This window comes from Callithrix jacchus, chromosome 5, assembly GCF_049354715.1.
Source record: "Callithrix jacchus isolate 240 chromosome 5, calJac240_pri, whole genome shotgun sequence".
Classification (NCBI taxonomy): domain Eukaryota; kingdom Metazoa; phylum Chordata; class Mammalia; order Primates; family Cebidae; genus Callithrix; species Callithrix jacchus.
In genome coordinates, this window is record NC_133506.1 from 8,270,988 (window position 1) to 8,298,746 (window position 27,759).

The 27,759-nt window shown below is 40.7% G+C and overlaps 1 protein-coding gene across 4 annotated transcripts in view; it reads right to left on the reverse strand.

Annotated features, from left to right (window-relative positions):
- Positions 1-27,162, reverse strand: part of CSNK2A1 (casein kinase 2 alpha 1) — a 72,923-nt gene extending 45,761 nt beyond the window's left edge. For all 4 annotated transcript variants that reach the window (XM_078371160.1, XM_078371162.1, XM_078371159.1 and 1 more), the window contains exon 1: positions 27,044-27,162. The gene's annotated coding sequence lies outside the window, so the exon portion shown is untranslated. The remainder of the gene's footprint in view (positions 1-27,043) is intronic.
- Between the last annotated feature and the right edge of the window lie 597 nt (positions 27,163-27,759).

Genomic DNA, 27,759 nt, shown 5'->3' on the forward strand with positions numbered 1-27,759 from the left:
CAAGCTAGTTTAATACCTGCAGTGTGCTTTAAAAAAAAAAAAAACAACACCAAATTAAAAATATTCTGTTATCAAGCAAATGTCGCTAAGGAAAGAAGAAAAATAATCCATTAAGGTCTGAGTTAAAGAGAAAATAAAAAAGAGGAAAATCTACAGACAATTCCAAACAAACACTGATTATACAAAAGAATAACAATACCTTGAGGAGCTTTAAAAAATATAATACATCACAATAAAAACATAGTACATTGAAGAAATGTCAAAGTCTTCTTTCTAAAGTTCTTTTATTATATGAAAAGAGGATAATATTATATGAAAAGTTATAATATCAGGCTTTGGTAAGTTATAGCTGCAAGTCACAACATATACGATGACAACTAATTACAGAATAAAAATAGCATGTATTTCCACACAGAAAGAAGGAATAAAGCGTAGTCATAAAAAGAATCCAAAAGAATCCTTCTTACCAGAAGGGAGAAGAAAAATATCTAGAACATAAGAAACATAGGAAAAAAAAGTTAAATTCAAATATAATTAATTATATTAAATATAACTGGAATAAATTATCCAGGTAAAAGACAATCAGACCAGATTAAAAAAGAAATCCAAATGAACCAGAATAATCCAAACAATTCTGAAAAATAATAAAGCTGGAAGAATTATACTATCTAATTTTAAACTTACTACAAAGCTATAGTGTCAAAACAGTGGCAAAGGATAAAGCATAGATCAAGGGAACAGAATAAAGAGAACAGAAATACACCCACACGAATATGGTCAATTCATTTTTGACAAAGGTACAAAGGCAGTTCAATGGAGAAAGGAGATATATATACATAGATAGATAGATGATTGATAGATAGACAGACAGATACATACAATACATACATACATACATGTTTTCAAGACAGGGTCTGCCTCTGTCACCCAGGCTGCAGTACAGTGTCGTGAACTCAGCTCACTGCAACCTCTGCCTCCTGGGTTCAAGTGAGTCTCCTGCCTCCTGCCTCACCCTCCTGAGTAGCTAGGACCACAAGTGTGTGTCACCATGCACAGTTTTTTTGTTTTTGTTTTTTTGAGATGGAGTCTCACTCTGTAGCCAGGCTGGAGTGCAGTGGCATGATCTTGGCTTACTGCAATCTCTGCCTCCTGGGTTCAAGTGATTCCCTTGCCTCAACCTCCTGAGTAGCTGGGATGACAGCCGTGCACCACCACACCTGGCTAATTTTTTGTATTTGAGAACAGATAAGGTTTCACCATGTTAGCCAGGATGGTCTTGATCTCCTGACTTGTGATCTGCCCGCCTTGGCCTCCCAAAGTGCTGGGATTACAGGTGTGAGCCATTGCGCCCCACCATGCCAGGCTAATTTTTGTATTTTTAGTAGAGACAAGGTTTCACCATAATGACCAGGCTGGTCTCAAATTTCTGAGCACAAGTGATTCGTTCACCTTGGCCTCCCAAAGTGCTAGGATTACAGGCATAACAATCTTTTCTACAAATGACTTTGGAAGACTTGGAGATCAATATGCAAAATCATAAACTTCAACCTAAATCTCATACCTTATATAAAAGATAATTCATAATGAATGACAGAAATAAATGTAAAACTTGGGCCAGATGTGGTAGCTCATGCCTGTATAATCCCAGCCTGGGTGACAAGACAAGACCCTATCTTGGGGGGAAACATAAATGTAAAACTATCAAACCTTCTTGCAACTAGGGTTTGCAACCAGGCAGAGTTTGAAGACATGATATTAAAAGCATGGGCTGTAAAATTGATAAACTGAACTTCATCAACATTAAAATATTTCTGCTCTGTGAAAGACACTATTAAGAAAATAAGCCAGAGACAAGAAGAATGTATTTACAAATCACAAATCTGAATAAAGAACTTGTATCTGTAACATATAAAGAACTCAACAATAAGAAAACAACTCAATTTAAAAATGGGCGAAGAACACACCATAAAAGAAGATATACAGATAAGTCTATTAAAAGATACCCAACACTGCTAGAACAGCAGGGAAAATAAAATTAAATCATACCACTACCACTACAGATCTATTAAAATAGCTAAAATTAAAAAAAACCAAGAAACAAAACTGACAATACCAAAAGCTGGTGTGGATGCAGAATAACAGTAACTAATTCATTCTTGATGGGAATGCAAAATGGTTTTGGAAAACAGTTTGGCAGCTTCTTATACAGTTAAACATGTTCTTAACCATACAACCAGCATTCCTACTCCTAAGTATTTACTCCAGAGAAACTTCTATCTACACAAAAACCTTCACACAAATATTTAAGGCAGCTTTATCCATAATTATGAAAAAATAGAAACAACTAAGGTGTCCAACAGGTACATGAACACACAAATGGTTTGCCATGGGGTGCTTAGCAATAAAAAGGAACAAACTACTGATTTGTGCAACAAAATGGATAAATCTTTCTCCTTTTATTGGTAGAGATAGAGTATTGCTTTGTTGCCCAGGCTGGTCTCAAACTCCTGATCTCAAGCAATCCTTTTGGCTTCAGCCTCCCAAAGTGCTAGGATTACAGGTGTGAGCTGTGACACCTGACCAACATGGTGAATCTTAAAGTGAAGAAGCCAGAAACAAAAGGCTACATATTGTATACTTCCATTTACAACAGGGGTTTCTAACAGGCCTGTACCAGTTTGTGACCTATTAGGAATTGGGCCACACAGCAGGAGGTGAGCAGCAGGAGAGCCACTCACATTACCACTTGAACTCTGCCTCCTGTCCGATCAGCAATGACGTTAGATTCTCATAGGAGAACCCTATTGTGAACTGCATATTCGAGGGATCTAGGTTTTGTGCTCCTTATGAGAATCTAATGCCTGATGATCTGTCACTATCTCCCATCACCCCCAGATGGGAATTCTACATTATGGTGAGTTGTGTAATTATTCCATTACATATTACAATGTAATATAAATAAAGTGCACAATAAATGTAATGTGCTTGAATCATCCCCAAACCATCCCCAACCCCTACCCAGTTGTGAAACTGGTCCCTGGTGCCAAGAAGGTTGGGGATCACTGATTTACATGACAGTTTGGAAAAGGCAAAATCACAGAGATGGAGACCAGATGATGGGTGACTGCCCCATGGCAATTAAACTCTTCTGTACAGTAGAGGTGATTTTGTCAAAACCCACAGAATTGTACACCATAGCGTGAACACTACACCCTAGCATGAACATTACTTGATGCAAATTCCTAGCTCTGTCTGCTGAGAGCACCTAAAAACAGTGATACTGAGTAGCAATGAGAAGACCTAGTTTCCTTGGTTTCTAGATGTTATTCTCCAATAAAAAAGAATGAAGGCTCTTTAAAGAAATGGCTCATTCTAGGATTGGGGTAGAAAAAATACAAGATGGCCTGGCAAATCTTTTTTTTTTTTTTTTTTTTTGAGACAGCTATCCTTCCACCTCAGCCTCCTGGGTAGCTGGGACCTACAGGTGTGCACCACCACACCTAGCTAATTTTTTTATTTTTAGTAGAGATGAGGTCTGGCTATGTTGCCCAGGCTGGTCTCAAACTCTTGGGCTCAAGCAATCCTCCTGCCTCAGCCTCCCAAAGTGCTTGGATAACAGGCATGAGCCACTATGCTTGGCCTAGCTTGGTAAGTCTTACAGCTGAAGAGACATGGGAGCCAACTTGAAGGAGCTCCAATGGCTAAAACCAGAACAACCTGAACAAAATAATGAGTACCAAATTATAACTCTAAGCAATAAAATATCCATGTACCCACACTATGTAAATAAATTTTTTAAATCTTCCTTACATAAGAATTCCACCTAATACATGTAGCAAGAAAGAAATACAAGACTACTATTAGATCAACACAGTAATTCCTATAGGCAAGATCCGCAGATAGATGCTAAAATTAATGAGTAAAGCTTTTAAGAGAAACAGGATACTTGCATAGCCTCAAAGTATATCCTCTAGGATATTTATTACTATGGTGGTTTTAAAATATATTCACAAAATATTTGATATGCCTCCCTTAAGGAGGTGGAGCTCAATTTTCTTCCTTCTAGAAAAGGAAGTAAGCATGGAAAGAGAGCCTAAATTTCTCCCATCCATGCTCATTCATTACAAGGGCATTCCTAAGTCCAGTGGGCTTGGAAAGGGAGAAATAGCAACTCTACAGTAGAAAAACCTGGCAGACTTTACTGAAATATATCACTAGTGCTAAGTCACTTTGACATCATATGCCCCTGATAGAAGTGATGAGAAGGGCACTTCACCTCTGTGGTAGTCTTCTCAAAAATCCATAACCACAATTTAATCTTAAGAAAACATCAGTCTAACCTATATTGAAGGACATCCTATAAAATACAACACCTGTCTTCTTCAAAAGTTTTCAAGAAAGAAAATTAAAGACAGACTGAGAAGCTTTATAGACTGGAGGATATTAAGGAGACATGAAGACTAAATTAATGTGCTATCCTGGACTGGTTCCTTGAACAGAAAAAGGATATAACAGGTAAAATCCAAATAAAGCCTGTAGTTTAGTTAATAGTATTATACTGATGTTAATTTCTTAGTTTAATTATTTTATTTATTTATTTATTTATTTATTTTAGAGAGGGGATCTCACTCTGTTACCCAGACTGGAGTGCAATGGTATGATCCTAACTCTCCTAGTTCATGGCATGGCAGTCTTGAACTCCTGGGCTCAAGCAATCCTCCCGCCTCAGCCTCCTAAGCAGCTAGGACTACAGGCACATACCACCATATCCACCTAACTTTAATTTTTCATAGAGATGGGTCTTGCTATGTTGCCCAGGCTGGTCTCAAACTCCTAGCCTCAAACAACCTTTCCCACCAGGGCCTCCAGAGTTACTGGGATAACAGGTGTGAGCTACCATGCCTGGCCCAATTTCTTAGTTTTGATTACATATCACAGTTATTGCAAGATGTTAACATTAGGAGATATTGAGGGAAGCATATATGAAGATTCTATAACTTCTGTAAATCTAAAATTTATTTCAACATTACAAGTTAAATATTGGCAGTATTTAAATATTAAAATATATGAAATTTACTGCCAATAATTAAAATATATATTAAAGTAATTAAATATACTGCCAAATATTAAAATAAATATACTGCCAATATTTAACTTGTAATGCTAAAGAGGATGAGATGCTAGAGAAGATGAGGAAAAACTGAAACTCATACAATGCCAGTGTGAATGCAAAACAGTACTGTATAGCCATTCTAGAAAAGTTTGGCAACTTCTTTATAAATAAGTTAAACATACATTTTTCATATGACCCAGCAATCCAACTCACAGTTATTCACCCTAGAAAAATGAAAACTTATGATCGCAAAAGCCTATGTTATGTTCACAGCAGCTTTATTCATAATCATCAAAGAATGGAAACCAAAATGTCCTTCAAGGAGTGAATGGATAAAAATAACTGTGGTCTATCCATAAATGGAATACTACTCAGTAATAAAAAGGAACTAACCATTTATACACACAATAACTTTGATGAATCTCAGAGGCAGCATGCTGAATGAAATAAGCCAGTCTCAAAATATTACATAATGTTTGATTTCATTTATATGACATTCATGAAAAGATAAAACTATAGTAACCGAGAACAGAGCAGTGGTTGCTAGAAATAAGAGGTGGGAGGCTGGGTGTGTTACCAAGGTGTAACATACAGAAGGTGATATAACTGTTTTATGTCCCAGTTGTGATGGTAGTTTCTTGAATCTACGTTATGTATTAAAATTCACAGAACAGTATACACAAAAAGGAGTCAATTTTACTGTATATTACTTCGAAAAAAACATTTTATCACATGCTGTCTAAAAGAGATACATCTAGGCCAGGTGTGGCTGCTCACGTCTGTAATCCCAGCACTTTGGGAAGCCGAGGTGGGCAGATGACCTGAGGTCAGGAGTTCAAGACCACCATGGCCAACACAGAGAAACCCATCTTTATTAAAAATACAAAAATTAGCTGGGTGTGGTGGTACGTGCCTGTAGTCCCAGTTACTCTAGAGGCTGTGGCAGGAAAATCCCTTGAACCAGTGAGGTGAAGGTTATAGTGAGATAGTGCCACTGCACTCCAGTCTGGGCGACAATGAGACTCCTTCAAATGAATGAATGAATGAACGAATGAATGAGATACATCCAGGCCAGATGTGGTGGCTCATGTCTGTAATCCCAGCACTTTGGGAGGCTGATGTGGGTGGATCACTTGAGGTCAGGAGTTCGAGACCAGCCTGGCAGTTCAAGACCAACATGGCAAAACCTCATCTCTACTAAAACAGAAAAAAAAAAAAAAAAAAAAAAAAAAATTAGCCGGGGGTGGTGACAGGTTCCTATAATCCCAGCTACTTGGGAAGCTAAGGCTAGAGAACTGCTTGAATCCGGGAGGTAGCGGTTGCAGTGAGCACTCCAGTGTGGGCGACAGAGACTCCATCTCAAAAAAAAATAAGAAAATCTAGAACATGGGATATTATACATACACAATGTATACATGCATTGAAACATTACAATATATCCCATAAATATGTACACTTATGTATCAATTAGAAATTAAGAGCTGGGCACAGTAGCTCAGGGCTCTAAGTCCATGCACTTTGGGAGGTTGAAGAGGAATGATGTCTTGAGGCCAGGAGTTTGAGACCAGCTTGGGCAACACAGCGAGATAACTGTTTCTACAGAAAATTTTAAAAGTTAGCTAAGCATGGTGCATGCACCTGTGGTCCTAGCTACTCAGAAGGCTGAAGCAGATCTTGTGAACCCAGGAATTTGAGGCTTCAGTGAGCTATGATCATAGCACTGTAGTCCAACCTGGCTGATAGAGAGACCCTCTCTCAACATCAGTCAATCCATCAATCAATTTTAAATAATTTTAAATAAAATAAAACATAGGTTACAGATCGTTTGTTCATAAAAATACTACATTTCAAAACATGTAGAACACAATTAAAGCAGGACTTAGAAATTTATAAACTTAGGCCAGGCGCAGTTGCTCATGCCTGTAAATCCCAGCACTTTGGGAGGCTGAGGTGAGTGGATCACTTGAACCTTGGAGTTTGAGACCAGCCTGGGCAACATGGCAAGACCTCGTCTCTACAAAAATAAAAATAAAAAAAATTAGGCTGGGCATGGTGGCTGATGTAATCCCAACACTTTGGGAGGCTGAGGCCAACGGGCGGAGGACTGCTTGAGTTTAAGAGTTTGGAGACCAGCCTAGGCAACAAAGCAAGACCCTGTCTCTATTTTTTTAAATTTAAAAATAAAATTGTTATTAAAAAAAAAAAAGCCAGGTATGATGGCATGCGCCTGTAGCCCCAGCTACTCAGGAATCTGAGATGGGAGAATTACTTGAGCCTAGGAGGTGGAGGCTGCAGTGAGCCGTTATCATGCCAGCACTCCAGCCTGGGTGACACAGCAAGGCCCTGATTCAAAAATAAAAATTCATAAACTTGAACTTAGAAAAGCAAGCTAAAAACTAAGAACTTTCACATCTCAATAAATTTTAAAAGAAAAGCCCAGAGGAAGTAGAAGAAAAAAAAGTGAAAAGCAGCAATCAAAGAAATATGAAACAAAGAGGATCAACAAAACCAACTGAGTCTAAAAAGGCTCATGCTGAGCCCGGTGGCTCATGCCTGTAATCCTAGCACTTTGGAAGTCCGAAGCAGTGGATTGCTTGAGGCCAGGGGTTTGAGACCAGCCTGGGCAGAGTGCAACCCCTATTCTCTACAAAAATAATTTAAAAATTAGGCCAGGCATGGTGGCTCATGACTGTAATCCCAACACGGTGGGAGGCTGAAGTGGTAGGATTGCTTGAGCCCAGGAGTTTGAGATCAGCCTGGACAATACAGTGAGACCCCCATCTCAAAAAAATTGTTTTTAACAATAATAAAAACAATGGAAAATATTAGCTGAGTCCCAGCCAGCTACTCAGGAGGCTAAGGCAGGATGATCACTTGAGCCCAGAAGTTTGAGGTTGCAGTGAGCTATATCACGTCACTACACTCTAAGTTAGGCGACAGAAAAAAGCCCCGTCTCTGGGGGGAAAAAAAATTCACAGTATAAGCCTGACTGATTAAAAAAAAGGGGGGGTGGGGCAGGTGTGGTGGGTCACAACTGTAATTCCAGCACTTTGGAAAGCCAAGGCGGGCAGACCACAAGGTCAGGAGTTTGAGACTAGCCTGGCCAATATGATGAAACTCCATCTCTACTTAAAATATAAAAATTAGCCAGGTTTGGTGGCATGCGCCTGTAGTCCCAGCTACTCGGAGGCCGAGACAGGAGAATTGCTTGAACCCAGGAGGCAGAGGTTGCAGTGAGCTGAGATCGCACCACTGCACTCTAGCTTGGGTGACAGATGAAGACTTTGTCTCAAAAAGAAAAAAGAAAAAAAGAAAAAGAAAGAAAGAAATTAGGGTAAATGTCCAATATCAAGAATGGAAATGATACATCACTACAGAGCCTACAGATGGTAAAAAGATAAGACAATACTGGCCGGGCATGGTGGCTCACACCTGTAATCCCAGCACTTTGGGAGCCTAAGGCAGGTGGATCATGAGGTCAGGAGTTCAAGATCAGCCTGGACAAGATGGTGAATTCCCGTCTCTGCTAAAAACTACAAAAATTAGCTGGGTGTGGTGGCAGGTTCCTGTAATCCCAGCTACTCAGGAGGCTGAGGCAGGAGAATTGCTTGAACCCAGGCAACAGAGGTTGTAGTGAGCCAAGATCGTGCCACTGTACTCTAGCCTCGGTAACAGAGTGAGGCTCTGTCTCAAAAAAAAAAAAAAAAAAAAAAAGTTAAGATCATGAACAACTTTGTACCCATAATTCTCAGAAGAAAAATAATTTATCAAAACTGATACAAGATCCCAGTCTTATTCTTAGGGAGAAAAAACAAAAACTGATACAAGAAATGAAAACCATAAATAGCCCCATGACCAATAAATTCAATCAGTATTGTCTCAACCTGTTCTATCCTAATTTCTTTGTACTGCAGAGCTTAACATTTTCAAAACATTTGTTTAAACTGACTGAACTTGCTTCTCTCTCCTCTCCAGGTCTCTGTGCTTTTACATATTGATTATGCCATCTAATACTGCTTGCTAGGGGAAATGCTACTCACCCTTCAAGAATCAGCAAGCATAAGCATTCCCATCCCTCTCCAAAATGGGCCAAGTACCTCCTCTATAGGGCCAAAGCACATCCATATACACTCTTACACTGTCACACTGAATGTGTTTTGTTTACATACATCTCCCTCCTCAGATTATGAATTCAAGTACTTAGACTTTCATTTATTTTTCTTAGTGTATGCCCCGCGTTTATTATCATAGTCACTAGCACGGTGAAGCGTTCCACAAATGTTTAAACTGAATAGCCAGACAGTAACAGACAGTATTTTGGCAAAAATCAACCTTGCCTGCATATGAGCCCACTCTTGTTCAAAGCTGAGAAAAGTATGGCTTTCTATATAATATATTTAGCTTTATGATGGATATTTGATCTGTGGTTTCGTTTTGGTTTTAGTTTTAGAAACAGTCTCTCTCTATTATCCAGGCTGAAGTGCAGTAGTGCTATCTTGGCTCAATGTAACCTCTGCCTCCTGGGTTCAAGCAATTCTCCTGCCTCAGCCTCCTGAGTAACTGGGGTTACAGGTGTGTACCACCATGCCCAGCTAAATTTTTGTATTTTTAGTAGAGATGGGGGGTTCACCACATTGCCCAGGCTGGTCTCAAACTCCTGACCTCAGGTGATCTGACTGCTTCAGCCTCCCAAAGTGCTGGGGTTACAGGCATAAGCCACTGTGGCCAGCCTGTGGTTGACTTTTAAAATGCTCCTCAGTCTTAACTATATTATTGCATCCATCCTTTTTAAACTTATCAATTATCAAAGAGATGTAAAACTAGTCAGTATGGGCGAATGTTATTTCTTGGAACTTTTATGAAATTCCAGGCTGCATGGTTTACCGTGTGATGAGCACACTGCTTGACAAGCCTTGACAGAGCTACAGAAACAGTTCAGTACTCCGTTACTGAATCAATCTTGGATTTAAAAGACATCACAAGGTTGCAGAAAGAATAAGTATACTACAACCACTAAAACCTACACCTGATGTTGGGTATGTCATTTAACCTACCTAATGAAAGTGAGAAAACTGCAGAATATAAAGATCATCACCCTTCCTCCACTCCTTTCTTTACTGTCATGGAGGTAGGTTACATAGAAGACAAAATCATCTCTGTAGGTAATCAATAACCAATAGCCAATAAGGTAGGTTGTCATTAAACTGACAAGAATACAATAGGCTGTAACCAAGGGCAGTAAACATGGGTTGTCTTTCAGTTCCAAAGACATTATGTGAATGCTATGTCAGTCACTGATTCTTGGGATTAATCTTTTTTTTTTTCTTTTTGTAATAGGGTCTTCCTCTGTCACTCAGGCTGAAATGCAGTGATGCAAACATAGCTCACTGCAGCCTTGACCTCCCAGGCTCAAGCAATCCTCTTGTCTCAGCTTCCTTTGTAGCTGGGACCAAAGGAATACACCACTGTGCCCTGCTAATTAAATTTATTTATTCCTTTTTTTTTGTTTTGTTTTGTTTTGCTGAGATGAGGTCTTGTTATGTTACCCAGGCTGGTCTGGAAGTCCTAAGCTCAAGTAATCTTCCTACCTTGGCCTCCCAAGGTGCTGGGAATACAGGCACATGAGCCACTATGCCCAGCCAGATTTATTACTTTTAAACCTGTGAGACCATGACCTAAGTAATGACTTAACCTGTGAGACCATGACCTAAGTAATGACTTAACCAGTAAGACCATGACCTAAGTAATGACTTAACCTGTGAGACCATGACCTAAGTAATGACTTAACCAGTGAGACCATGACCTAAGTAATGACTTAACCTGTAAGACCATGACCTAAGTAATGACTTAACCAGTGAGACCATGACCTAAGTAATGACTTAACCTGTAAGACCATGACCTAAGTAATGACTTAACCTGTGAGACCATGACCTAAGTAATGACTTAACCAGTAAGACCATGACCTAAGTAATGACTTAACCTGTGAGACCATGACCTAAGTAATGACTTAACCTGTGAGACCATGACCTAAGTAATGACTTAACCTGTGAGACCATGACCTAAGTAATGACTTAACCTGTGAGACCATGACCTAAGTAATGACTTAACCAGTAAGACCATGACCTAAGTAATGACTTAACCTGTGAGACCATGACCTAAGTAATGACTTAACCAGTAAGACCATGACCTAAGTAATGACTTAACCTGTGAGACCATGACCTAAGTAATGACTTAACCAGTAAGACCATGACCTAAGTAATGACTTAACCTGTGAGACCATGACCTAAGTAATGACTTAACCAGTAAGACCATGACCTAAGTAATGACTTAACCAGTAAGACCATGACCTAAGTAATGACTTAACCAGTAAGACCATGACCTAAGTAATGACTTAACCAGTAAGACCATGACCTAAGTAATGACTTTTCATTTTACAGAAGGCAAAACTGCATAACCTTCCCAATGTCAGAGGTAGTGACTGGAAAACATTTGTGTAGATTCACAGCCTATTTTACTATTCTACAGCAAGGGACTATACACTGGTGACCACAAACACAGCCAATCCCCAGACCCACAGTTTCAGTTACCCGTAGTCAACTGCAGCCTGAAAATATTAAATGGAAAATTCCAGAAATAAACAATTCATACGTTTTATTTTTTATTTTGCTTTTAGAGACAGGGTTTCATTCTGTTACCCAGGCTGGAGTGCAGTGGTACAACCGTGGCTCACTGTAGCAGCCTCTACCTCCCACCTCAGCCTCTCTTGTAGCTGGGACCACAGGCATGTACCACCACTCTCGGCTATTTTTTTTTTTTTTTTTTTTTGGGAAATAAAGTTTCTCAGGCTGGGTGCTGTGGATCATGCTTGTAATCCCAGCACTTTGGAAGGCTGAGGCAGGTGGATCACAAGGTCAGGAAATTGAGACTATCCTGGCTAACACAGTGAAACCCCATCTCTACCAAAAATACAAAAAATTAGCTGGGCATGGTGGCAGCCTGCAGTCCCAGCTACTCGGGAGCCTGAGGCAGGAGAACAGCTTTAACCTGGGAGGTGGAGGCTGCAGTGAACTAAGATCATGCCACTGTACTCCAGCCTGGGTAACAGAGTGAGACTACATCTCAAAAAAAAAAAAAAAAAAAAAAGCGGGGGGGGGGGCTTCTCACTATGTTGCCTGGGCAGGTCCTGAACTCCTGGGCTCAGGCAATCTTCCCACCTTACCCTCCGAAAGTGCTGGCAATACAGGCATGAGCCATTGCACCCAGCCATGTTTTAAACTGTATACAGTTCTGAGTAATGTGATGAAATCTTGCACCATCTAGTACCATCCCGCCTGGATGTGAATCATCCCTTTGTCCAGCTGTATATGCCACTTGCTCATTAGTTAGTTGGTAGCCTTCTTGGTCACTCGAATATTACAGTATTGCAGTGCTTGTCTTCAAGTTACCCTCATTTTACTTAAGAAATCCCCAATGTGCAAGAGTAGCGACGCTGAGAATCTGAAAATGCCAATGTGAAGCTGTAAAATGCTTCCTTTAAGTAAAAAGGTGAAAGTTCTTGACTTAATATGAAAAAAAAAATCGGATGCGGAAATTGCTGAGATCTGTGGTAAGAACAAATCTATCAGTGATAATATGAACAGTGAAAAATAAATCCATGCTTGTTTTGCTATCATACCTCAAACTACAACAGTTATGACTACAGTATGTGATAAATGCTTAGTTAAGATGGAAAAGGCTTTATGAGACCTTCATGCAGGAAAAAAAAAAAAGATGGAAAAGGCATTCAATTTGAAGGTGGATAACATGAACAGAAACTGTTCCAACTGATGATAATCAGGTTTGGTATTATCTGTGGTTTCAGGCATCCACTGGAGGATCTTGGAATGTATTTCCCACAGATGACTGGGAAGAGGACTACTTGTGTGTATATCGCCTATCTGGCTCAAATATTACTTTTTAAAAACTGAGATAAAATCCATGTTGCATAAAACTAATCATTTTGGGGTACAATTCAGTACCCTAGAATGGCATGCTTTAAGTACATTTACAATGCTGTGAAACCATCACTACTGTCTGATTCCAGAACACCACATCGCCCCAAAAGAAACCTAGTACCTGAGAGGAGTAACTCCCAACAGCCTCTTCCTACAATCCTCTGGCAACCAATAATCTGCTTTCTATTCCATATATTTGCCTATTATGGACATTTCACATAAATGGAATCATGCAATATGTGGCCTCCTTTACTTAGCAAAATGTCTCCAAGGTTATCCACATTGTTGCAAATATCAGTAGTTCATTCCCTTGTATGGCTGAATTCACTGTATAAAGACACCACATTTTGGTTAACCATTCATCAGCTGACAGATATTTGGACTGTCTCTACTTTTTGGCTACTATGAATAATGTCGCTAGGTGCATTTGTGTATGTTTTTCACTTTTTTCCCTTTTTTTAGAGTCAGGACCTTGCTCTGTTACCCAGGCTGGAGTGCAGTAACATGATCATAGCTCACCTCACTGCAGCCTCACACTCCTGAGCCAAAGTGATCCCATACCTCAGTCTTCCAAGTAGCTGGGACTACGGGTGTGTGCCACCACAACCATCTAATTTTTTGCATTTTTGGTAGAGATGGGGTTTTGCCATGTTGCCCAGGCTGGTCTTGAATTCCTGGTTTCAAATGATCATCCCATCTCAGCCTTCCAAAGTGTTGGGACTACACCATGAGCCACAGTGCCCAGCCTTCGCACTGTTTTCGCAAAGTGACTCGAGGCCAGGCACAGTGGCTCATGCCTGTAATTCCACCAGTCTGGGAGGCCGAGGCAGGCAGATCACCTGAAATCAGGCATTAGTGACCAGCCTGACCAACATGGTGAAACCCCACCTCTACTAAAAATACAAAATTAACCAGGCCTGGTGGCGGGCACCTGTAATCCCAGCACTCAGGAGCCTGAGGCAGAAGAAGCGCTTGAACCTGGGAGGTGGAGGCTGTAGTGAGCTGAGATTATACCACTGCACTCCAGCCTGGGAAACAAGAGCAAAATTCCACCTCAAAAAAAAAATGTGAATCAAGTATTAAGTTGAATTATGTATTAAAATTTTACATAATATTATTCAATGTGACAGTTGCCAATACTAAAAACAAACAAACAAAAAAACAAAAAAACCCTTTCTATTTCTTAAAAGAGAGGAGGAGGGAGGACAGGTAGGGCTACCTGTCTGGTAACAATGATTCTTCATTCCTGCACTGATAAAATCCAGCTGGATGTGCTAAGCTGTGACTGTCCAACAATGGGCCCCTTTCAAAAAACACCCAATGGAGATACCACCCAGAAACCTGGACAACTCTTCATTTACCTTATTGGCTCGACTCCTGAAGGTATTTCAGCTATCAATCCCTGGTCTATACTAAATATATAAATTTATAAATAAATAACAAAATGGGGGAGACATTAGGGAACTGAAAACGGAGTTCAACAATGAGATCAGTGGCCATGAACTCTCTGAAAAATGTACATAAAGTAGCATGTACATGTACATTTCTTGAAGAAAAAAATTATTATAGGCTCAGGAAATCTGTAAACTCCAGCAAAATTAATAATTCCTGAGTTAGGCAAACAAACTCATCCAAGAAAGCGAACTTGGTGATTTACATAAATACTAAAAAATTTAAGTGCTCAAACTAAGTATATGCCATTCTTCCCTGAAGGAAGACAAGAAGACAATGTATCCTAGGCTTCAATTTATGTTCCAGTATGAGACCCAAGCTTGATGAATGATTAACAAAATGTCAGCCTCAGAAAAGATAGAGTGGCATTCAGAGTTAGTCAGGTAGAGATAACAGTTTTACAAAAGCGAACTTTACTTCTGCCTCACATTACTGCCAAGAAAATAAGAACTTGAATTCCTTCACTAGTGTCCAACCTTAAATCGTTTACAGTCTTGCATTTTAAAGTATATCCTCTGAATCATATGTGCAAAGAAAATTACTTGGGGGTCAGAGAGGTACCTTAAAATGGCCTTAAAAGCTTAAAGCCAAGATTATTTTAAGATTGGTTACCCCCTTGAATCTTAAAACTGTTAAGAAGTCCAATTATTGAGCTTTCTAAATTAGTGCTTTCATTCTTTTTTAGAGTGAAGACAGAGAAAATAAAATTTGTATGGCACACTGAGGTAAATGATCAAGACTGCTCTGGATCTGAGGTCACTGGTTTGCATGCTGTATCCAAAACTATTCTGCATGCATGGCCACAGGTGAGAGGGGACCAGTATTTCAACACAACTGTAACGCACCCTGACACAGTACCTGGTTGATAAATTCTGGTTTAAATAACTTGTGGAGACCACGACCTGCATAATCAAAATCCATGCAGCAGGTTGAGAAAACTATTTCACATTCCCCTTATTTCAAGAGATTGCAATCACCTTTTGCAGCTTTTAAGTACAGTCCAGATATACTAACAGGCAACCATTTCATCTGGAAGATCATCTGTTTGGAGGTCACTGACACAAAAAAACGAAAACAACAAAGACAAACCAAGCCTCCTTACCTTAGCTCAGAAGGATAAGCCAAAAGAAAACAGGTTAATGGTAAAAATGTATGACTAAATGAAGTTACTGCTGTTTTCCTCCACTTCATATTGATTTTTTCCCATCTCAATTTAAGGTGGTAACCATGGCCAACAACATTCTCTCTCACCCATCATACTAATGCCATATAAGTAGTACTGTTTTTGTTTTTTAAACTGGGGAGATACATACAGCTAAAAAAAAAACAACAAAAAACTAACAACTAACTCCTTGACAGTTCCCTTGACTTTCTGACCTTCAAAGTCCCCAAGATACTAAGTACACGCTGAATAATAAAACTACCTGTTCAAATCCAAAAGAATATGTCTTTTCTGGTCTGATTAAGGTTCTGAATTTGGAACATAAATATTCACAGTAGTACTGGATAACTCATGAAGTTACTGCTTGTGTAAACTTGCAGGATATTTAATTTTAGGAGATGATAAATCCTAACATGCCCCTCAGGGCCTTCTGCTTTTATTCCTACCTACAAAACATCCAACTTTATTGTTTTTAAAGACATTACACGGCCAGGCGCAGTGGCTCACGCCTGTCATCCCAGCACTTTGGGAGGCCAAGGAGGGCGGATCACAAGGTCAGGAGATCAAGACCATCCTGGCCAACATGGTGAAACCCTGTCTCTACTAAAAATACAAAAATTAGCAGGGTGTGGTAGTGTGCCCCTGTAGTCCCATCCCAGCTACTCGGGAAACTGAGGCAGGAGAATCGCTTGAACCTGGGAGACAGAGGTTGCAGTGAGTTGAGATCGCGCCACTGCACTCCAGCCTGGTGACAGAGTGAGACTCCGTCTAAAAACAAAACAAAACAAACAAACAAACACACCAATACATATAGGCCAGGTGCAGTGGCTCACACCTGTAATCCCAGAACTCTGGGAGGCCAAGGCAGGCGGATCACCTGAGGCCAAGAGTTCAAGACCAGCCTGGCCAACATGGCAAAACCCTGTCTCTACTAAAAATACAAAAATTAGCTAGGCTTGGTGTCACACGCCTGTAGTCCCAGCTACTTGGGTGGCTGAGGCAGTAGCACCACTTGAACCCAGAAGGCAGAGGTTGCAGTGAGCTGAGACCATGCCACTGCATTCCAGCCTCGGTGACAGAGTGAGACTCTGTCTTAAAATAATAAATATTAAAACAATACACATAAGTATCACTTCCATAAAACAAACCAGGAGGTACAGTAAAACAGGAAAAAGAAAAAAAAAAAAACAGAAAACATTAACATTTGGGCCTTTTGTGTGAATTATATTTCTCCACCTTCAACCCAGAAAAGGAATCAGAGTGTCAGTATGATATAAGTAACACAGCAACAATGAGAGGTCTTCCAATGAAGGGAGGCCGTAGAAGAAAACCCAAGCAGTTTGATTTGGATTAACACAGTTCTACTCTAAACACCTAAGAGAAATTTGAACTCAGTACTGTCTCCTATAATATCAAATATAATAAATGATGGACAGAAGTCATCATCTATATGCCTTTTTACCATGGAACACAAGCAAAATAAAGTCACAATGTGAAACTTTATTCCACCGGCTATAACCCTCTGGAACCAAAAGATGGAAAACTTCATTTGGGATATATAGTAATCTAAAGAAAAATCCAACATTTATGAATGTAATAACTACTTGCGACCATTTGAATGCCTCTTATAAACCAACACAGTATCAGATGTATATTTTGATTTTAGAAATAAACAGATTCAGACGTTAAATCATCTGCTGAAAACCACAGGATTAGTAAGTGATGGAAGCCAGATCTGTTTAGGATTCAAAGCCTAAATAGGTTCTTTTCACTAAATTTAATATTATTTCCTTAATTCTCCAAACTGATTTATTAACAGCCTATCCAAAATACTATAATAAAATGAACTGCTTTAAATTTGGAGGCAAAGTGAGAGTGGAGTTTTGAGTTTCAAGAGTCAGGGTTCTTCATTATTCTCTTACCTGAATAGGCTGGCCACTAGGCCACAATTGTATAAAAATCAGATTTTAAAAGATTGAAAAGATTTTCTGTGTGGCTGCTGAGGGGAGAAAGGAACACAACTGACACATGTCCCCCATGCTGGCTGGGGGCTGGTGGCTCCTGTAGGCCTCAGCTTTGGGCTCCAGATGCAACAAATCCTAAAGTTTTGAATATATATGAAGGTCCATGTAATAAATGTTTTCCAAAAACAGTCCTAAAAGATGGCTGTGAAAAAAAACACTAGGATAACAACTGTATATAACAAGGGCATACAGGTAGCTGGAGATGAATGCTCAGGGACTTAGCTGTGGTGTTTAAAAATTCTTCAGCCCAGATGTGGTGACTCATGTCTGTAATCTCAGCACTTTGGGAGGCTGAGTTAAGAGGTAAGAGGACTGCTTGAGTCCAGGAGTTTGAGACCAGCCTGGGCAACATGGTAAGACCTTGCCTCTAAAAAAAAAAAAATTAAAAACTACCCATAAAGAAAACCCCAGGTCAAGATGGCTTCACCGCAAGGAAAATGAACTGGTCAGGAAGAGAGACAAATAGAAGCAAATAATGAAAACATTTTATTTGACATTGATAACCTTCTGACAATAAATTATATAGCAAAACACACATCTGAATACTTTTAACTGCTAGCCAATAGCATATTTTCATTTTTTTTTTTTTTTTTTTTAAGGTAGACAACTCCAAAGCAGATGGTCATTTGTAGTCATTCCATATAATCATAAATACAAAAACACTGGCCAGGTGTGGTGGCTCACACCTGTAATCCTGGCACTTTGTGAGGTGAGGCCGGCAGACCACCTGAGGTCAGGAGTTTGAGACCAGCCTAGCCAACATGGCGAAACTCCGTCTCTAATAAAAATACAAAAATTAGCCAGGTGTGGTGGCCCACGCCTACAATCCCAGTTTCTAGGGAGGCTGAGACAGTTTCCCAGGAGGCAGAGATTGCACCACTGCACTCCAGCCTGTGTAATGGATAGACACTCAATCTCAAGAAAAAAAAAAGGAAGAAAAAAGTTTGAAAGTGCTGATAAATACAAGTTCCTAGCCTGCCTACAGTTTATCACTTAGTAATACTGAGCAAACAAGAAAGCAAGTTAGTGGATTACCTGAGAGAGAAAGACATAGAGAAGATGTTAACGCAAGGAGATGGCCTCCTCCAAATACAGCTCTGACACACAATACTCAAGTAATTCCCAAACTGTGATCAAAGAACTGAGAGTAAGACCTCTGATCTATATTCACAAGCCTATAGGTGAGCAAAGCTAAACCTTTTCCTGAGTCAGAGATGGGAAGATTACCTTCTCTATCTGGAAGCAAAAGAACCCTAGACTCACCAAGACGAACTAGTAGACACTGTACACAAGTAATTGAGGTAATCTACACTGGGCGTGAGTTACATACTGATCCACCCCTAAGCAGTAATTCATACCTGCCCAGCAGGCTACATTAGAAACAGGAAGTACAGGTCAAAAGTCTCATTAAAAAAATAAGAACTCTTGGCAGCAGAAAATGAAAATAAAGAATGAAAAATAGCAGCACTGGCAATAAACACATTGTTTTCTCTAAAGGGAAGGGAAAGAACTAACGTTGTACACCTAAATGCCAGACATTTTATAAATTTTCTCCTTTAATCCTCAATAATAACACTAACTGGCACTCTAGTTACTAATCCTCACATAAATCCTAAGGTAGGTACTACTAATTCTTATTTTACAGATGAAGAAACTGAAGGTTACTAAGTTGCCCAAAGTAGTTGCTATCCCAACTGTAGAGGCAAGAACTCCCAGACTTGAAAAGGTTAAGTAAACTCCCTCAAACTCAAAGTAGGGGTTCTTTCCCACTAGCCTGCTGCCTTCCCTACCCCACCAGCAATCTCAGTTAATTCTCTATTCTACCCCCTTCCCATTTCTGTAGCTGTTTCAGAAACTGTACCTAAGATACAAAGCAAATAGGCGTTATCATAAGAAAACACCTCCAAAAGCTACTAAGTTGTGGTATGATATGTCTATTATTAGAAAATGTCACTCAGTTGTGAGCTTGGAGGGCAGCGACAGTTTGGAGATCTTTAGCACCATACCTGCCAGAAATTTAGCAGGCACTAAGGATCTGTTGAATGAATAACATCTTTTGAGTGGTTATGAATTCAATAACCCAAAATGACTATCTGGTACTTTTGGATATGGCATGATAACATTTTTTTGGAAAATAATTTACCCATTCATTTTAAACAGGGTAGCTTTCTTAAAATTTATAGAACATTGATGAGATAGCTAAATTGAGAAATGCCCATTAAAGCATTAGTCATAACTTCAGGAAAATTCCAAGCATTCACTTTTCCAAGCAAATTAAAATGTTTCAGCTAATAAAAACCTGTCAGAAAAACCCACAAGACAAGAAAGTATAAAAAGAAAAGAGCAGCCAATATAAGGACATTTAAGATGTCACACATACAAAATTATAAAACATTAATCTAACGTGCACCCTGGTACTTAACCAAAACGCCATCACCTCAGATAATACAATATTTTCTATGCAAAAAAGCATCATCACCACTAATGTAAACAAGCTTGCCTACCATAGCAACTGTTGCTAAGTAGGGTTTTTTTTAAATGTCTAAGACTGAAATAATTTGTAGAAACCAGTTAAAATGCCACTCCTAGCAGTCTTTCACCTTAAACTTTTTTAAAAACTCAATCTTTGACTTCTAGATGTTTAAAAAAAAAAAAAGTACATCTGGCCAACAACTAGATCTGCTGAATTCTACTTGGGGGCATTCAACATACGAAAACTACCATTTGTCTATAACCCAGTGCAAATACATCCTTTGTTACAATGACAGCAGCTACTTTTCCTTAATAATCCTAGAGGAATCTCTTCATTTGAAAAGTTGGCTGGCCTAGATTTCTCTGTAAGAAACAAAGTGACATGCTACTTTTGAAATTATCCATCTCAGGAGTTCCAAGAAATTTAGGTGTAAGAACACATTAATACTCTCATGAAACAAACCTGGTCCAGGTTTCCCATGAATTGTGACAGATCAAAAACCAGTTTCTCATTTCAAATCAAGTATCACATTATTTTTTACCTTAAAATACTAAGCCTTACCTAATTCAATGGCAATTCATATGGGTTTTCAGTATCTGAACTTGTACAAATCATACTGTAATATTTATGCACACAGTTGTCAAGAGTTACCATAAATATTATAGAGAGTTAACATTTTTTCTTTTTCTTTCTTTCTTTCTTTTTTTTTTTTTTTTTTTTTTTGTGGGACTGAGTCTCACTCTGTCCCCCAAGCTGAAGTGCACTGGCACAATCTTGGCTCACTGCAACCAACCTGTCTCCCAGGTTCAAGTGATTCTTCTGCCTCAGCCTCCTGAGTAGCTGATACTACAGGCTCCCACCACCACATCTGCCTAATTTTAGTAGAGACAGGGTTTTACCATGTTGGCCAGTCTGGTCTTGAACTCCTGACCTCAAGTAATCCGCCCACCTCAGCCTCTCAAAGAGCTGGGATCAAGGCGTGAGCCACCATGCCCGGCCAACAGTTAACATTTTGAGGGCATTTCCTGTGTTAGGTACTGTGCTAAGTATGTTACATGCATTATCTCAATTAATCCCGACAATGACCCCATGAAGAAAACAGACACAGAGAGATAAAGTAAGCTGTCCTAGGTAAGACAGTGGTACTCAGGGAACATAGTTCAAAAGTCATGACTCTACTGGCTGGACCAGGATTCTAGATTAGCTCTAGGGCTGAGATAGCTTGGTAGATCAGTTAACATTCATGTGGTCCAATTTCCCTTACTCTAAACCCAAAGTCAAACATAATCTCTAAAGTCTTCCATACCCTGAAATGCTAATCTTGTCATCATCTTTCTATTCAGGTAATAACTCAGAAGAAATGGTCTAATTTCCTTCACCCTCTGAGTAAAGTTTCATTAGTCCACATTTTATGAATCCAATCAATAGGATACCGTTAAAGAACAAAAACAAGACTTCCTTAAAGCTAGAAACTCCATTCTGTAGATCTGGCTCTTAACCTCAACAACCTCCACAGTGACAGGGAGAAAAGATCTTACAGCTTTGAGTTAAGCTAGGGTGGGGTGGGAGCTATGAGAGAACAGTAACAAATTCACAAAAATATATCACCCACTTCCATCTCCTCTAAAAAACAAGAAATAAACCTTTAAAAGGTTGTCATATAAGCCCATTGTTTTATTAAGCCAATAAAAATTAATGAAGAAATTATGTCATTAATGCAAGATATGGAAGAACCTCCAATTTACAGAAATCCTACCTATGTCCTAGATGTTCAGAAACTAAATTTCACCAAGCTGGTCATCAAGCTCCTTCAAACTGCATCTAAGGACAATAATAATATTTAAACATCAAGAAAGAGGCACAGGTTTCCATTATTCTGTGGAGTCTTCCAGAACTAAATCACTTGGTAGAATCTTGACTATCTTCGTCCTCTAGCAAATAATATCCCAAAGATTCTGAAATAAAACCAGCAAAAACCCTGTATTTGTTTTCCATTGTCATAACAAATTATCACAACACAACACAAATTTATTATGTTACAGAATTCAGCAGGCTTGACTGGGTCTCACAAGGGCTAAATCAAGGTATTCACTGGGCTGGTTCCCTGCTGGAAACTCTGGGGGAAATCCGCTTCCACATTCATTTAAGCTATTGGCTGAATTTAGCTCCTTACAGCTGTAGGACTGAGGTTCCCACTTCCTTGCTGGTAATCAACTGGTACTGGCCTTTTCTACTAGAGGCTGCCTGCATTCTCTCTCTCATGCTTTCCATTTGGCCCCCTCCAGTAACGGCATGTTGAATCCTTACCATGCTTCAAATCTCTGACTTCCCCTTCTGCTTCATCTCTGACACCAGCCTGAAAAAGTTCTCTGCTTTTAAGTGCTCATGTGAGTAGAACAAACCCACCCAGAAAATCTAAAATAATCTATCCATTTTAAGATCCTTAACTTCAATTAAATCTATGAAGTCTCTTTTGCTACATAACACATTCAGGTTCCCGGGTTTATAGTATGGAAATTGTAGGGGAGCCATTCCGCCTACCGCAGTCTGCCTTCTGGATTCCAAGGATTCATCTCTCTCCCAAATGCAAAATACATCCTCCCATCCTAAGGTCCCAAAGGTTTTCCATCTAAAGTTCATTATTTCAGAAGTCCCAAATCTCATTCATCTATTCAGGTGTGGATGAGGTTCTGGAGGTAATACAGTAGGTACAACTCCTGGGGCAAAATTACTAAACAAGTTCTCTGCTCCCAACATACTATTGAGAGACATATATAGAATAACGGTTAACAGAATTCCAGTTCAAATGGGTAAAATGTAAAAGAAAACAGAGGCAAGGGTTCAAAGCAGTTTCAAAATCTCGGGTATCTCCATTCCATTTCAAAGCCTGGTAAAAATCCTCTCCAGCTTTTAGCTCCACCCGACTAGGCTCTCCTTTCTATCTCCATCTGAGTCACCCTTCTTTTTTTATGGAAAGCAACACATTCACATGTGAGTAGTTTTATCAGTCTGCTTCCTATCAGAATTTGGGGGGGGGGGGTCCAACAGCCCTATTACTTTCTCTCTTTTTTTTTGAGATGGAGTTTCACTCAGTCGACCAGGCTGGAGTGCAGTGGCACAATTTCAGCTCACTGCAACCTCTGCCTCCTGAGTTCAAGCGATTCTCCTGCCTCAGCCTCCAATGTAGCTGGGATTACAGGCGAGTGCCACCACACCTGGCTAATTTTTTTTAGTACAGATGGGGTTTCACCATATTGGCCAGGCTGGTCTCAAACTCCTGACCTCAGGTGATCCGCCTGCCTCAGCCTTCCAAAGTGCTGGGATTACAAGCATGAGCCACCACGCCTGGCACTATCTCTTTCAATACAAACTAGAATTGTTTATGTTAGCATAAAATTCTCAAGAACCTAATGAGCTATGCAAGAATTTCACAGGGGTTCACGCCATTAAAGTTCACATTCACAAATAAACCAAGCTGCACCTTTAATACTTTCCTTGGAAATCCCAGCTAAATACACAAGTTCATCACTTACAAATTTGGCTTTCCATATAACCACAGGATAGAATTCTGCTAAACTTAGTTGCTACTATGTAACAAGGATCCCTTTCTGCCAGTTTCCAATAAGGAAGACCTCACTTCTGTCTGAGCCTTCGCTATCAGAGTCATTAACATCCATATTGCTACTAAAAATCTGTCCCAGGCCTTTTCTTTTTTCTTTCTTTTTTTGAGACAGAGTCTCACTCTGCTGCCCAGGCTGCAGTGCAGTGGCACAATCTCAGCTCACTGCAAACTCTGCTCCCAGGTTCAAGTGATTCTCCTGCCTTAGCCTCTGGAGTAATTGGGATTACAGGTGCACACTACCACACCCAGCTAATTTTTGTAATTTTAGTAGAGACGGAGTTTCACCATATTGGCCAGGCTGGTCTCGAACTCCTGACCTCGTGATCTGCCTGCTAGGCCTCCCAAAGTGCTGGGACTACAGGCATGAGTCACCACACCCTGCCACTTTTTTTTTCTTTTTTTGACAGGGTCTTGCTCTGCCACCCAGGTTGGAGTGCAGTGGTGCCATTACTGCTCATTGAAGCCTTGACTTCCTGGCCTCAAGCAATCCTCCTGTGTTCTAGGCCTTTCCTATCATGCCCCTCAAAGTTATTCTAACCTTTATCCATTGCCACTTCCATTTTTAGGTAATAGTACCCCACTCCTGGTACCAAAATCAATACTAGTGTTCTGCTGCTGCTGTAACAAATTACTACAAATGTAGGGGCTAAAAATAACACAAGTTTATTATCTCACAGTTATTGTAGGTCAGAAGTTGGGTGGGCTTGGCTAGGTCTTCTGTGTAGGGTCTCAAGAGGCCAAAAATCAAGGTGTCTCAAGGAAACTCTGGGAAAAAATTAACTTCCAAGCTCAATCAGGTTGTTGGCCAAATTCAGTTCCTTCTGGTTGCAGGACTGAGGTTCCCATTTCTTGCTGGTTGTCAGCAGGAACTGGTCTTTGCTACTAGAGGCTGCCCACATTCCTTCTCTGGGGACCTTTCCATGTGGTCCTCTCTAACAAAGGCAAATAGAGTCCTTCAAATCTCTCTGATTTCCTTTTCTGCCCATTTCTCTGACACCAGCTGGACAAAGTTCTCATTTAAAATTAGGGTTTCAAGGACTCATGTGATTACATTCAGCCCACCCAGAGAATCCAGGATAATTTTTTCTATTTTCAGATTCTTAACCTTAATTACACCTGCCAAGTTCCTTTTGCCATGTAACATATGTAACAGAGGATAGTTACAGATTCTGGGGATTAAGGTATGGACATCTTGGGAAGAGGTAGATGTTACTTTGCCTACTACAAATTCCAGTCCCATGGAAGGGTTTAAATTCACTTCCTACAGAAAATCATCCCTTTCTTTAAACGAGTATGAAATAAAGGTATATATATTTTACTTACGTTAAATATTTATACATAGGTCTTTACTTACGTAACACAGAGGTGTATGTTCAGAGATAGAGACAATAGTAAAACCAAAGACTCACTCTGGATGAGTAGGCAAAAGAACTAAACACACACTACGGAAAAGGAGTTGCCACCTCTTTCATCCCCAAATTGCAAGGCATTTCACCCATAACAACTTAGAAGCTAACCTATGCTCCTCCTTAAATGTGTAATTCTCTTCTCTGTATTCCACAAAAGAGGACATAACTAGGCATTTTTTTGTTGTTAAAGAAAAGTCACCTCAGGGTGACCTAATTTTGTAATCAGTTGATTAATCAATCTAAGCAAATTTCCAATCTTTCATTCTTTCTTCAAGTCACACACCCTCCCCCAATCGCAAGCCAAAGCCAAGTATTTTAAAGTCAAAGAAGGACAAACATGCCCTGCTAAGACTGCAGGTGAACTTTTGAGAATACCACAGAGGAGAGCTGGTATTGGTACTGGACTTTCAGCCCCAGGTCCACCAAGCCAGTAAAGCCAAATGACTTACAACAAAAGCCTACAACAACTACGAAGATAATATTCTAAGGCCCTGTCTACAGTCAAATTCTTGACTACAAATTTTACCTAGAACAGAAGAGTTCCAAATATACCAGCTAGTCCCTTTACAGTGACAGGTAAAAGCCACCAAGCACTTACTACCTGCCAGACACTGTAGGAAGCACTTGACACAAATTGTCTTCTTTACTGCTCTCCATAAACTCATAAGCTAGGAAATACCATCATCCCCATTTTACAGACAGGAAAACTGAAGCTTAGACAGTTTAGGTCACACAGCTAAGTAGCAATAGCCCTGATATTTGAGCACCTAGGCAGTCTGGTTTTTAACCACTGGCCTATACTGAACTCCTTAGATGAAATGAAGTCTCTAATTCTTGGAAAAAATCTTCCCTTCTTAGTTTTCATTTCCTCTCCCCACGTCCCATTCTCGTAGAATTAAACAGTTGAAAAGTAATCAAGTCTTCCCAAATAATTTGTCACCTCCTTTTCAGAACTCTTCCTCCACACAAAGCGACAACCAAGATGCAACTTCTCCAGACCCTGACTTCGCTTCCCCAAAACAAACTACAGAAGCTCCACCCATCACCTACTTAATCTAAAAATGTTCCAACACTGCGAAAACACACAACGAAAAACAAAATTGAAAAGTCCTACTCTTTCAAAAGGTCACCAACTAACCTATGTATACTCTTAGCCAGGCTTTCATTCTCTCCATACTTCTTTTTCTATCCAGGTTCCTAACTAGTCCTTAACTCCAACCTCAGACGTTCTGCCCCACGACTTGGTCCCTTTCCCCTTTCTCCCCAGCAACCCCGCCTGGGGTTCTCCCCACTTCGCACCCACTCTGCAGGTGGGAAGCTCAGCCCCGCCCAGAGGGACCCTAGGAAGGCCCCTACTCCAGCTGCCCAGTTCCGCGGGAGGGTTCACCGCACACTACCCAGCAGGCACCACTCCCTCTGCACCCTCTCCCAGCACCCCTCGGCGGCCCCACCCCTCAAGCTCCCTTCCCCCTCGGACGACCCCCTCCTCCAAGTTGTCCCCTAGTCCCCACCCAGTCCGGCCCTCTCCTCCGCAATCAGCTGGACTCTGGCAGCCGGTTCCCACCCTCACGTAGCCCTCTGCCCCCAAACCTCGCCCTCCGCCCTGGGGGGTGGCGCCGGGCCTCCCCGATGAGCTGCAGGGGCCTCGGTTGGTGTATATATGAAGGTGGGGGCAGGGGAAGGCGACGGGTTGCTCGAGAGTCTGCTGAAAGCGTGAGGGGCGGCCAAGCTCCGCTGCCCTATCCTGGGCCCACCCCACCCTCCAACGACCTCGCCTGGCGGGTCCCAAGGTACCTGTGGTGGAAGCGGCAGCGGCAGTGGCCGCTCTCCCCTTTGCTCACACAGACAATATGGCGGCGGCGGAGGAGGAGACACACGGCTCGGCTGCCAGCCGCAGGGACCAGAGCGAGGCTGCAGCCGCTGCTGCCGGAAACGGAAACCCCCTCCTACCAGGAGGCGGAGCGAGACAGTTTCCGACTCCGCCCCTAGAGGAATCTCGCTGAGTGCTGCCATGCTGGGATGTCCTATTGTAACCTTAGGGATTCAGTTCCAGCCTAGGATGTAAAATAGAAAGAATTCTCAACGTAGAGGAGAATAAAGAGACTTGCAATAGTTAATCGCATTTTATTTCAATAGTGTTAACAAGTGACGACAGAGAGAACATGAACCTCCCACTAGGTGAACAGTTGGTTTGACCCAAGCTACGATGGCGGTACCCAGGTTTCCCGCACTTCACCCTGCTGGCCACGCCTTTCTTGAAAAGTACCATGCGCGACCTGCAGAGCTGAAGAGTGAAGCATTCTGGGAGCTGAAGTCTCTGTTGCTTTGACCCCTCGTTTAAAATTAGGGTTTCAGCGACACTTTTTCTGTTCAAACTTGGAGTTCGGAAGAAGTGAATGAAAGTTGGACCCCAGGAAGGGCGTGGCACAGGAGTTTGGGAAGTGGGAATACTAGCTTTCAAGAGACCGAAGCCCAATTCCTTCCTCGTGCAGGAGTCCTGCCTAGAGCTC